The 13,594-nt window shown below is 38.1% G+C and overlaps 1 long non-coding RNA gene across 21 annotated transcripts in view; it reads left to right on the top strand.

The window, feature by feature from the left end:
• LOC140641564 (uncharacterized) overlaps positions 1-13,594 on the top strand; it is a 518,379-nt gene that overhangs the window by 91,871 nt on the left and 412,914 nt on the right. For 20 of the 21 annotated variants that reach the window (XR_012038141.1, XR_012038151.1, XR_012038140.1 and 17 more), the window contains one exon: positions 7,492-7,792. The exons of the other annotated variant lie outside the window; for it this stretch is intronic. This is a non-coding gene — a long non-coding RNA (uncharacterized lncRNA). Of the gene's footprint in view, positions 1-7,491; positions 7,793-13,594 lie in introns of those variants that run through there. 21 annotated transcript variants of the gene reach the window in all.

Genomic DNA, 13,594 nt, shown 5'->3' on the forward strand with positions numbered 1-13,594 from the left:
AGGGCACTCCCAAGGGGGACCAGGGCCATCCTCCTTACCGGTCCCTGAAGCCAGCTTCTTGAGGTGCCTCCGTCTTTCCTGTGGGTCGTTCATGGTTGTGGCCAGCAGGATCTTGGCCAGGTTTTGGGTCTGCCGGTCACTTAGTTTGGTTTGTTACTCTTCCAGACTTTCTCTATTATTATAGACTCGTTCTGCCACTATCACTAAGTCCTGCAAGCTCTTCTCTCCCAGTCTCTCTACTCTTTGCAATTTATTTTTAATGTCTGGAGCGGCCTGGTTAACAAAAGCCATGATAATTGCGGCCTTTGTTTCCGGGGCTTCTGGGTTCATAGGGGTGCACTGCCTAAAAGCCTCTATGACTCTCTCTAAGAAGGCTGCTGGGGATCCCTGGGTGGCGCAGCGGTTTGGCGCCTGCCTTTGGCCCAGGGTGCGATCCTGGAGACCCGGGATCGAATCCCACGTCGGGCTCCCGGTGCATGGAGCCTGCTTCTCCCTCTGCCTATGTCTCTGCCTCTCTCTCTCTCTGTGACTATCATAAATAAATAAAAATTGAAAAAAAAAAATTAAGAAGGCTGCTGGACTCTCATCCTTACCCTGCCTCACATCATAGACCTTGGCCAGATTGGGAGGCTTGCGCGGCAGCCTGGAGACCTGCCCCTAGAGTCTGGCGGTGGACCCGGGGTCTCTCCTTACCTTCAGCTGAGTTGTAGCCCCAGGTGGGGCGGGATGAAGGGAAGGCCGCATTTATGAGGTCTGGGTTTTGAGTCGGCTGTCTGTCCTCCTCTCCCAGGACAGACTTCCAGGCTTCCACCTGAATTCGTTCTCTCTCCTCGGTGGTGAAGAGAACCTGCAAGAGCTGTCGGCATCATCCCAAGTAGGCTGGTGGGTAAAGAGAACAGTATCCAAAAGCCCGATTAGATCTCTCGGATTATCAGAGAACTTTGCATTTTGGGTTTTCCAATTACATAAATCACTGGTGGAGAATGGCCAATATAACATTAGCTGTTCGCCAGTCTCATCGGGGGACCATGGTGCGGAGAGGAAGGGCGGTGGAGTCGGCTGGCCCCGCATTCGGAGGTGGGGCCGTCCGGTGGGTCCGACCTCGTGTCCCTGCTGCTGGCCCGTGTACAGAGACTCCCTTGTCAGGGAGGGGTGGTGCCCCTTCTGCAGCCCCCGGTGTCTCCGATGGAGGGGCGGAAGGGGGAGGGGGTGCCCGGTAGGGTGGCAGGAGAATCAGGTCCTCTGGGGAGGAATCCTGGAAGACTGGATAAAGGGGCACTTGGGGCATAGAGTCGGTCTCCTTCTCAGCTTTCCGCAGGGCTAGAATCTCGGTGGGTCCTGCTTTGGGGGGTAAAAATGGCTTTAGCCTAGGAGGGGGATTTTCGGTCATGTCCTGCCAGGCCAGGATGTTGGGCACCTGGTCAGGGTGGCCATCCGGTTTGTCCCTGAAGATCACGGCCTTAACCTGTAAGATAATAGGTAGGTGGAAAGTTCCTTCTTGGGGCCATCCCACGCCAAAGGTTGGCCATTCTGATATGCAATAGATTTGAAATCTCCGTCTCCTTATGTAAACAGTTATGGCAGTTAACAAAGACACAGTAACACAGACAAATGCACAAACAGTTAACAAGGACATAGTAACACAGACAAACGTTCCAGTGTGGCCGCAGAGACAAAACAGAAAGCAACCCGAAGGCCTGGAAGCTGGCCCTCCTTACAGGTGAGGACCTCCATCCTCCTTACAGGTGAGGACTCCTGTCCTCCTACAGGTGAGGACCTCCATCCTCCTTACAGGTGAGGACCTCCATCCTCCTTACAGATGAGGACTCCTGTCCTCCTACAGGTGAGGACCTCTATCCTCCTTACAGGTGAGGACTCCTGTCCTCCTACAGGTGAGGACCTCCATCCTCCTTACAGGTGAGGACCTCCATCCTCCTTACAGATGAGGACTCCTGTCCTCCTACAGGTGAGGACCTCCGTCCTCCTTACAGGTGAGGACTCCTGTCCTCCTACAGGTGAGGACCTCCGTCCTCCTTACAGCTGAGGACTCCTGTCCTCCTACAGGTGAGGACCTCCGTCCTCCTTACAGGTGAGGACCTCCATCCTCCTTACAGATGAGGACCCCGTCCTCCCGGTGGGGGCAAGGGACATCTCAAGACCCCCAGTCGTCGGCCTGCTGGCGCGTCCGCCTAAGCCAATGCCAACCTAATAATACAGATTGGAATTCCTTCAGGTTAGAGCTCTCAGAAATATGCGCACAAAAGGTGGAAAAAGTTGAGTTGAAACCCTCCGGATGGGGTCCTGGAGGTTTCTTGGATCCCGGACGAGCCCCCAAATGTTGTGCCCGAGATTGCGAATCTGAGAAACCACCAAGGAGCCGACACCGATGCAAACACAGGAGGGTTCATTTACAAGCTCGAGCTTGGGTCCAAGTGTACCCGACACAGTGGAGCAGGGACTTGGACTATAGGTTCTTTAGATTACAAGATAATAACAGAGGAGAGCACAGCTAAATTGAGAATAAATTGCAAAACCATTTTTAGTTGAAATTTCTATTGAGATACTTGTAGATTTACATATAGTTGTGAATATAATGCAGAGAAATAGTTTGTACACTTTTCCCAGTTCCCCTCAGAGGTGACATTTTACAGAACTATAGTATAATACAATAGCCAGGTTATTCATACTAATATAGTCCACCGATATTCTGCAAATGTCCCAAATTTACCCTGTACTCACTTATGGGCACACATGCATGCATGTGTGTGTGTGTCTGTGTGAATGTGTCAAGTTCCATACAATTTTACCCCACTGCTTGGGGCTCTTCAGTTTTTTTTAAATAAGTAGGTGTATGTTTTTTGCAAATTTGGGAAGTTTTCAGCAATTATTTCTTTGAATACTTTCTAAGCTCTATTCTCTTTCTCCTCCCTCTGAGCCTCTGATAACATGAATTTTCAATCTTCTGTTATTGTCCCACAGCTCCCCGAGGCTCTGTTATTTCTTGTTAATCAGTCTTTATTTTCCCTGTTGTTGTATTTTTTTTTTTAATTGTTCTTTGTTCTAGTTAATTGATTTGTTCTTTGTCCCCTCCATTCTGGTGTTTAGTCCATCAACTGAGGGTCCTTGTTTTTTTTCCCCCCAGCTTTTGTATTTAAAGGCCTATAATTTCCATTTGTTTCTTCTTTACTCCTTGTATTTCCTTCCTGAAACTTTGTATTTCTTTACTGAGACTGTCCAGTTTTTCATTTGTTTCAAGCATGTTCGTATGGCTTGTTGGAACATTTTATGTTTGCTGCCTTGTCTAATGTCCTTTTTCTGTTTCAGGATCCCTTCTGGGATTACATTTAATCATCATGTTTCTCAGACTTTCCTTTTTGGGGGGTGAGCTAGATGATTTTCAGAGGTACTGTTCAGGTATTTTGTAGAGTATCCCTCCTTCAGCATTTGTCTTATATTTTTCTTCTTATTAGACAGGATTATAAATTTTAGGGGAGGGGAAGATTACAAAAATTTAGTGCCATTTTCTTCATAACAAGAGTATATATACTAAACATGACATCATTATAGATGTCAACCTTGATCAGCTAGCTGAGATAGCATTTGCCCATTTTCTCAGATAATGTTACTATACACCCCTCCTCCCCCATTTCCTTACTGTAAGCTTTGGAAGGAAATCACTATTCAGAGTTCAGAGAGTGGGGAGCTACTTTGAACTTCTGTTAAGGCTGATTATCTCCATAAATCATTCAAAATTCTGCCTAGGATATTTGTTTATTTGCTTTATTTATTTATTAAATCATCCATATATGTCAGTATGAACTCATGGATATTTAGTTTATACTTCGGGTTCTAAAAGTATTATACTTTCAGATATTATTCTTCACCAATTATTCCATTTTTAAAAGTTCTGTTTCTGATGTGTAATTTTTTTAAATATTTTATTTGTTTACTCATAAGAGACAGAGAGAGAGGCAGAGACATAGGCAGAGGGAGAAGCAGATTCCCTGCGGGGAGCCTGATGCAGGACCCAATCCCAGGACCCCGGTATCATGACCTGAGCTGAAGGCAGACTCTGAAACACTGAGCCACCCAGGCATCCCTCTGATTTGTTATTATTTTAAATGTCTATCACTTAAATTTTTTCTTTTACTTTGCTGATTTATTTTATTATTTTTTCCAGTAAACAATTTTTTATTTCTTACCTTATTTTGTAATATTCTTAAAATTTTCATCTGCTAAATGTTAATGATATGCTTTCATTATATATAAGGATGTTCTTTTTCCCTGTTTTCTTTTCTATTATAACAATATTGTGTGAGAGTCTGCTTCAAACTTTATCTGTTACACATTTATAAGCAAAATAACCAAATTGTATTTTTAGGAGTGAGGGATGAGCAAGGATATTTATTAGTTTCACCACCCTAGATCCCCCTCTTCTGTTGTTTCACTAACAAATAAAAAGTAGGGTCTCCACTTTCTGAGAACTTCCTCCACATTTCCCCACCCACCTCAGCCTTCTCTAGCCCTTATCTGAATCTTCACTTTGTTTTGCTCCTATTCATCTGCTCAAGTTGGAGTCCATCCAAGCAATATCTCCTCAATACTGAACACTGACCTGAAAGGGTGCTTTATTTTGTTGATTTCCAGATTTCATAGATCCCAGACTCCAGGATAACTTAACCACTTTCAGACATTCCCAAGGTTCCTTAAACTCTCACCTCCCATATTGGTTGTTTCCGTGTGCCCTTCCAGCTTTTGCTGCTGTTTCAGAGGATGGACTGAGAAGCTTTGCAGTGAATACATGATAATGATTTAGAATTTTCTATGTCTAAGCTCATTCAGAAGGCCCTTTACTTTCCCTCTACTTTCTCTAGGATGGTTTTGGATATTGAGCAGGTAATTTAGTTGCTGCTAATTTGTCTTCACCTATTTTTATTTTGCTTTTTTTAAATTGAAATATAATTGACATGTAATATTGTGTAAGTTTAAGGGGTATACAACAGGTTGATTTGATATATTTATAAATTGCAATAGGGTTACCACTATAGCATTAATGAACACCTCCATCGCATTACATAATTATCATTTCATTTTTATGGTGGGAATAATTAGATCTAGTCTCTTAGCAGCTTTGAAGTTCATAACACAATATTGTTGATGACAATCTCTGTGCTGTGTATTAGTTCTCCAGGACATATTTATCTACTAATTCCAAGTTTGTACCTTTGAAAATATATTTTGGGGTTCTTGAAGATGTCTTCTCACTTTAATTATGTTTCTGAAAGAATTTCAAAAATTCAAGTACCATGCTTGTGTCAGCAATCCTACTTGTTCAAATTTGACTCTAGCCTTTCTCACTCTCTTTTGCCCACCTCTAGGTAGCCCTATGGTGAGCAGAGTTTTATATAGTATTTTAATTACTTATAACCCCTATCATCTTTCCATCCTAGGGGCACCTGGGTGGCTCAGTTGATTAAGCATCTGACTCTTGATCTCAACTCAGGTCTTAATCTCGGGATCATGAGTTCAAGCCCTGTGTTGGGCTCCACACTGGCTATGGAGCCAACTTAAAAACAAAACAAACAAACAAAAAAAGTAAGGAAAGAAAAGTAAAAGAAAGCAAACTATATAGAAATTGTTTCTTCCTTCAAGTATACATGTATGTGCGAGGACAATTAATAAGATGCATGATAAGCACCTTAGTAATTTGAGGAAATATGCAAAGTAAATACAGAGGCAACAGTATACTTATGTATTTGTTTATTTATACTTTATAGCTTCCTCCAAAATGAATGTGAGGAGGTGGGATTATAATCATTCTAATTAGGTTGCACCTTTCTCTGTTTTGAGTTTGCTAAATCTCATTAATTTGGTTATATTAAAAAAGAATGAAGTATATAATCCTCTTATGCCTAACATGCTAGCTATTTTCCTTTCTTTTTCTTTTTTTCTCCTTTCTCCTTACTTGCTTTTGCTCTTTCCATGTTTTTCTTTTCTTCCTTATTTATATCTCCTCTTGTTATAAGGGACTTGACTGATATATGATTAAAGATGCTTCAAATATAGTGTAACATAAAGCTTGGAGGAATAAAAAAATGCACTAGATGACATAATAGGGCTCCAAATCTGTCCTGGTGGATTGTATCTGCTAAAAATGAAATTTAACAGTATTGAATGTGTGAAAGCAAACTGGAACATGTTGCCAAATGCATAAAATTTAAGAAGAGAGTAGAAGGTTCTCAGCAGCAGTGTTTTAGTAAGCAGTGGCTATAATTTTTGTCAACAATCCGAAATGACCACTAAAAGTGCTAAACACCCTGAGACTGCAATGATTAAGGGAAAATTAAGGACAAAATCTCACACTTTCATCAGGAGTGCTACTATGATATTTTTTAGGTGAAGGGATGTTTAAATATTGTATTAATTAAGACTCCACTTCAACAGGGTTTATTCCTGCCAAATGTGTTCTATTCATTGACATTAGAATGAAGATGGTAGTCAAAAACTTTTGATATAAATTAGTGCCCCGTTTGAGGAAGACAAGTGCATTTCCCTCAAATACTGATAGTGTTATCACAAAGAAGAGTCATAAAAAGTCCCTAGTGGGGGAATTTCAAAGTTTGGGGGGTATGAGAAAGAGTTCAGATGAATATATAAGACTTGCACAAAAATCAGACAAAAAATGGTATGGTCTGCCCCAGGTGGCAGTGAGGTATCTAAACCACATTTGGGTGGCCATTTGGTAAAATTTCTACAGAGTATTCTATGTTCTCAAAGATGACTGGATTATACTATGCCTTTTAGAATGTCTTCAAATTATGAATGCTGGTAATTTTATTTTATTTTTTTTAATTTTTATTTATTTATGATAGTCACAGAGAGAGAGAGAGAGAGAGAGAGAGAGGCAGAGACACAGGCAGAGGGAGAAGCAGGCTCCATGCAGGGAGCCCGATGTGGGATTTGATCCCGGGTCTCCAGGATCGCGCCCTGGGCCAAAGGCAGGCGCCAAACCGCTGCGCCACCCAGGGATCCCTGAATGCTGGTAATTTTATAAAAGACTCATCTCACCTTGAAGAAATAACAAGTTATCATACCTACTCATCTTAAATTCAACTAAAACTTTTAAAAAGGAAGTGATTTATACTAAATTGTCATTTGATTTATAATTGTGAAAGCTGTGGGAAATATAATTTAGCCTCTATTAGCAGTGTGCTCTAGTGAGATCATTAAAACTAAACTATAATTCCTGAAAACAGGAAACAATATTGGAGGTTGAAGAATATGTTACTGACCTCTTGCAAGCTCATGACTTATATTCATCAGTAAATGAATCCTGAACTTGTCTTCCTATTCATATTTAAAATAAGACTCATGGAGATTTTTTTCAATTGGGAGTAAATTGATTGAAATAGCATCGTAGAGTTTCCTTTTTGTGAACCATAACAAAATGGTCAAAGTAACTTAAAGATTTTATTTATTTATTTATTTTAGATAGAAAGACAGAGAGTGAGACCAGAGGAAGGAGCAGAGGGAGAGGGAGAAAAAGAAGATCAAGCTGCTGCAGTGAGCACAGAGCCCAACATTGGTCTTGATTGCAGGACCCTGAGATCATGATCTGAGCCAAAATCAAGAGTCAGAAGCTTAATGGACTAAGCCACTCAGGCACTCCTAAAATGGTCAGAGTAACTTAAAAAACAGCAATGACAATTAAAAAAAAAAAATACTCCAAAACAACCAAAAGAGTGGCAACACAACGTATCATAATTTAATGCCATTAACTATAAAAACTGTTGCTCTTGTATTAAAGCAAAAATTAAGAATCTGAAACAGAGGAAGGTGCTGCACAGATTGATTGTGGCTCCTCCTTCCCCATAGTACTTAAAATGAAAAGTCAATAAAACCCTGCAAGTTGTCACTGAGAGAGAAAAATTGAGTAGATCTTTTATTGTTTTCTTTCCTGAAGGAGTAGTAAAGACGACAGCTGCTGGGAGAAAAAGTGTGAAAAGGGGAAATGAACCTGGAGCTGAGGTTCTTTGGTGGGAATAAAGCTTCCAAAAACAGACAGTAAATTAGGAACCAGGAGTGTATCTCATTCTGAGAATGGGGTTTCTCCTGTTAACGTAATGAGTGCGGATAAGGACATTTAGCAAAATCGCAGGACGCCTGATTTTCAAACTGCAAGCTCACTTTAGTGCTATTTCTTCCCTCACAATTCCCTGAGTTATAGAATAGCAGATAGAGCAGAAATCATCTAGCTCTCTCAAACCGTGTCTGTGAACAATAACAAAAAAAACAAAATCCAGGTAAGAAGAGAACAGGCAAATTGTATATGGATAGACAGCTATGCTTTGTAAAAAAATAAAGCAGCAGTATCATCCAGAGGGAAAAAAAGGACAACACTATGGGATGACCAATATTTTCATACAGAAGCAAATCACTCAATCTAGAGAGAAAATGTCCCCAGCCAGTTAATGATATGTAAATGAATAGAAATGTGAAATCTGTTAAAAGAGGGCTCAGAAATAAGGAGCTAACACAGTTATGTGATGTGAGAGACAGAATAATGGTCTCTGAATGATGTCCATGTCCTAATTGATGGATTTTGAGAATGTATTACCTTACATGCCCAGAGAAATCTCGTAGGTATGCTTCAAATTAAGGAGTTTGAGAAAGGGAAGCTATCCTGGATTATTTGAGTGGGTCCAATGTCATCACGAAGGTCATTACAAGGGAAGGAGGAAAGTAGGAGGGAGAAAGAAGAGTCAGAGTCAGAGGACTAGGAGGATTTAGAGATGCTATGCCACTGTCTTTGAGGATGGTGAAAGGTACCAAGGCAAAGGGAGGCGGGTGGCCTGCATAGGTAGAAAATTTCAGGCAAACATTCCCCGCTATTGTCTCCAGAATGAAGATAGCCTCGTTGACCATTTAAACTAACCTACAGAGCTGTAAGAAATCTGCATCTTTTTAAGCCACTAAATTTGTGGGAATTTGTTAGAGGAGAGAGGGGAAACAAATACAAACAACATGAGAGAAAAATTGTACACCTTAAAACCAAACAAAACAACTGAGGATCAAGTAAACATTGTTAAATTTTAAAAAATGTCAGAGAAATGAACAGACACTGATGAAACTTGACTTACTAAAAAGAAGGTGAGTCAAAAGATAATATTTATCAATACGTGTGAGCACAGACCAAAAGACTGAACAGATTAAGAAACAAACAAGGCAAAAAATAAATAAATAAATAAGATAAATAAAATTAAATAACCCCCCCCCCCAAAAAAAAAAACAAAACAAAAAGAAACAAACAAGGCAACTAGAAGCTGACATAAGGATAACAGGGTAACATAATTTTCTTTCAAACACCACAGGCATTGGTAAACATTCTCAAACATGGAACATAAACTCTTTTGAAAAATAATGAAGTTAAAGTGAATTAAGGTATAATTTTCAGAAGATGAAGATCTAACTCCTCCATATTCCTTCTGTTAAGTACAACTAAATCCCCTGGATATTATGTAAAATGAACATAAGAAGACTTTGAAAAGTGAAGAGAAAAAGGCAGACGGTCTGGGACCTTAGGATCCAAAGAATAACATTGTGGTGGGTTCCCAGAGGGTTTTTTTAAATTTAAATTTTATTTTTTTGCTGAAAATATCCCTGACTTGGAGCTAAAGAATCCAGTGACCTAGAAATGGCAATAGATGCAGACAAGAAAGCCCCAACAAATGCCTGCTCTCCTTAGCAAACAGATTAGGAAAAGGACAGCCTAGTAAGACAAAAAACTCCTAAATATCTACCCAATTGAGCCAAACACCACAGAAAAATATATGACTCCATCTCCACATACTAACACCAACCAAGATGAAATGTGAAATCCAGACCTTCACCTCATCATGCTGGAACCTACCCAAGCTCCTAAACCTACTAGTTGGTTTCAGAGATGGTCAAGTAGTGAGCAGAATTTCTCTCTGTCAGCAGTGAGGAATATCTCAACCCCCAATAACAGTGGAAACCACATGATTAACCTGTGAGTCCAGAAAACAATGAGTCCTGTTTAAGATATTCAAAGAAACAGAATGTCACAGAAGGATTTTATATCCAGCAAATTTAATTTTCAAATATAAGGCAAGACTATCATGAACATAGACAAACTATCATGAACAGAAATGAATTCAGGGTGTACTTTTTTCATTAGCATTTTCCAGTTGGATTGTATAGAGAATGCTCTTGACACAACAATCAAAATTACTAAAAATATGTATGTATATACATATGTATTTAACATATATATATAGTCATAGAACCTCTAGAAGTGGCCATTAAATGTTTTCACCTACAAACCTAAAATTTAATGATAATAATAAAAGAGACAGTATGCAATGTGATGCTAATAAAAAGGTGATAAATGTTGATAGCTGGTTTCTGGGAAGAAAAGCTGATTTGTGTTGGCTGATTTCTCTGGTGTAAATGCTCTCATCATAACAAATTTCAGGCTATCAACTTAAAGAATCTCCTGCTGGTAAGAGATGGGACAATTTGAACATCTATAGAAATAAAAATAGCAATAAAGCAGAAGCGCATCAAATGTACTTTAAAAAGAAATAAGCATTTATTCTGCCTTTATTATAAAATCAATACCTTGAGGAAAACAAAATAATAGATGAGGAGAGGTGAATCTTTAAAGAAACATTCCATCTTATACACAAAGAAGGAATAATTTAAAATGTTAACATTTTATGATCCCTAATAAAATAGGGATCTAATACCAAAGGCTAATCACCACTGACATCATAGGGGGAAACTGATATTTGGTACCTCCTAAAGGAAGTACAATGTACCTCCTGTGAAATAGTCTTGCAAATACTAGATCTAATTATGAACTTATGATAAATATAGGAGAGAGATGAACATGTTGAATGATGTCATGGGAGTGCAAACAGTACATCCAGGTTGTGGGGCATGTATGGAATACTAAAAGCCAAAAAACAAAATAAAATAAAACTTTGATTTTTTTTTCAAAATAAATTGTAAGAAGAAAAAAACACCGATAACTGTAAATTACAGAAGACTTAAGAAATAAATCAACCAATCCAGATGTGTACCTCTTGTTTAGATTTCAATTTTATCAAATATGTTATAAAGATTAAAAGAATTATAGGATGATCAATTAAATGTGTATATTGCCTATGTATTTGGTGATATTAGGAATTATTTTTTTAATTACGGAGGAGGGTGTGATGAAGATATATATTTTTTTTAATTAGCAATGCATAACATTTATTTCCTTGACATTTGTCTTCCGAAGAGTTCACAGTGTTTCAGTGTCAGTTGAAACAGGGGAAGAATCTCAGGGAAGAATCCTTCACATAATAATAGGACCATTGGTAATAATATCTCTCAGTTCTTTCCAAATCCATAAAGATGCATTTCCTGATGAGTGACTGAGCTGTGAAGAAAGAGATGAGAAACCCTCATCCCTCTGAATTACTTGTGTCAGAATATTTTAACCATAGTACTACGGATAGTGAATTATCCTTATTAACAGGAAATACGTCTCAGATTGGAATCTGAGCAATCAGATGGGCAGAGAAAAAACGCTTTGACTGGCTCTTCATCTTTTAAAGACAAAGGAGAGCTTTTTTTCTATGTGCAAAAGTTGTGTTGTAAAGGGTAATTATTGTGTTTTATACATATATACTAAAATGCTATGGATGAGGTAATGTTGTCTGACATTAGTTTCAAAATAACAGGATGGTGTGTGAATGTGTGACATTATGGAGAAAATAAGAACTGGTCATGCCTTGATAATTGTTAAACTCGGGTGATGAGTATATGTGGATTCAAAATGCTATTTCCTTTCACTATTATGTAAGTTTAAAATTTTCTGTAATAAAAATTTTAAAAGATGACCTTTGGCTATAAAGTATAAAATTCTAGGACATCAAATTAAATAAGGTATTGTCTATATCTAATAATGCTGAAGAGAATTGAAGCTAAATGTTTTGGTGGTATTAGGCTATAGGTTTGCTTGACCTCTCAAAGTTCTTTCTATTCTTGGCTGTCCTTCATTTCTTTAGAAAGCAACATTATTTTTGTCTACAGTTCTACAATGCTTTTAAGATTTTACTGCCAAGGAACATTTTATTATGGTAACGTTAACTGTGTCTTTGTTTCCAATATATCACTGCACTAGAGATAACTACACTTAAGACTACCTATTTTAGGTCACTTAATATACTACTTTCCCTCATTTAATGGCTAGAGATCAATATTATTATAGTAGACGAAAATCGTAGATACCTCTAGCTTCCAGATATTACTACAGAGAATTACTGAACTCAAAATATTATTTGGTAGTCTCTTTTGCTTTTTCTGTGGGTAGGCAAACCTGTTATAACATTTAAAAGAAATAATTCTTGAAAGGCTCTATGCTGCCATAACATTGATTTCATGGCACTTAAGAGTATTCTAAAATGTTTGTTTTTAAAGGTAAGACAAATTATATTTGTTCTTATAGTGAAGGAAGAAATACTGCAATTACCTTGGCTATATTTTTAATCTTTTAATAAATATTGAAATAAAATTTATAACATACATGTAAGGTAACAGAAAACAAAGGAACATTGGTATACCAATTTTAAGAAACAGACTTACCAGTTCCGTTGAAGCCTTTTGAGATAATCTTTGTGAAGTCCATCACAACCCCCATCCTTAGAGAATAGACCACTATTGTGAATTTTGCATTTATTCGTATTTAAAAAATTGTTTAATATGATTATACCTTCATCAATATGCTGTTTAGTTTTTTCAGGTGTTTAAACATGTATTAATGGATCCACGTTTGTATATTCTTCTAGACTTTCTCTCTTTTTTATAAAGATTATATTTCTGAGATTCATCCATGTTGATTCATTAATATATCATAAAGTATTTCAATTTATAAATATAGTCCATTTTATTTATCCACTATTCTATAGATATGAATTTGATGTTTTTAATTTTTCCTATTGTGTTTTTGTGAGCATTCTTTTTCTTTAAGTTTTTATTTAGATTCCAGTTGGTTAACATAATATTAGTTTCGGGTATAAAATATGGTGATTCAACACTTCCACACATAACTGATACTCATCACAAAATGTGTACTCCTTAATCCCCATTACCATTTTCACCCATTCCCCCACCCACCTCCCCACTGGTATCCAACTGTTTGTTCCATTGAGTCTGTTTCTTGGTTTGCCTCTCTCTATTTCCTTTGCTCACCTGTTTTGTTTCACAAATTTCACATATAAGGGAAATCATATGGTATTTGTCTTTCTCTGATTGACCTTTTTCACTTAGCATACTATTCTCTAGCTCCATCCATGTTGTTGCAAATGGCAAGATTTCATTCTGTTTTATGGCTGAGTTGTCCGTCAATGGACACTTGGGCTATTTCCATAATTTGGCTATGGTAAATAATGCTGCTATAAACATCAAGGCACATGTATCATTTTTTTAAAAAAAAGATTTATTTATTTATCCATGAGATACACAGACTGAGAGAGAGGGGCAGAGACACAGGCAGAGGGAGAAGGAGGCTGCTTGCAGGGAG

The sequence above is a fragment of the Canis lupus genome, chromosome 10, assembly GCF_048164855.1.
Source record: "Canis lupus baileyi chromosome 10, mCanLup2.hap1, whole genome shotgun sequence".
NCBI lineage: Eukaryota > Metazoa > Chordata > Mammalia > Carnivora > Canidae > Canis > Canis lupus.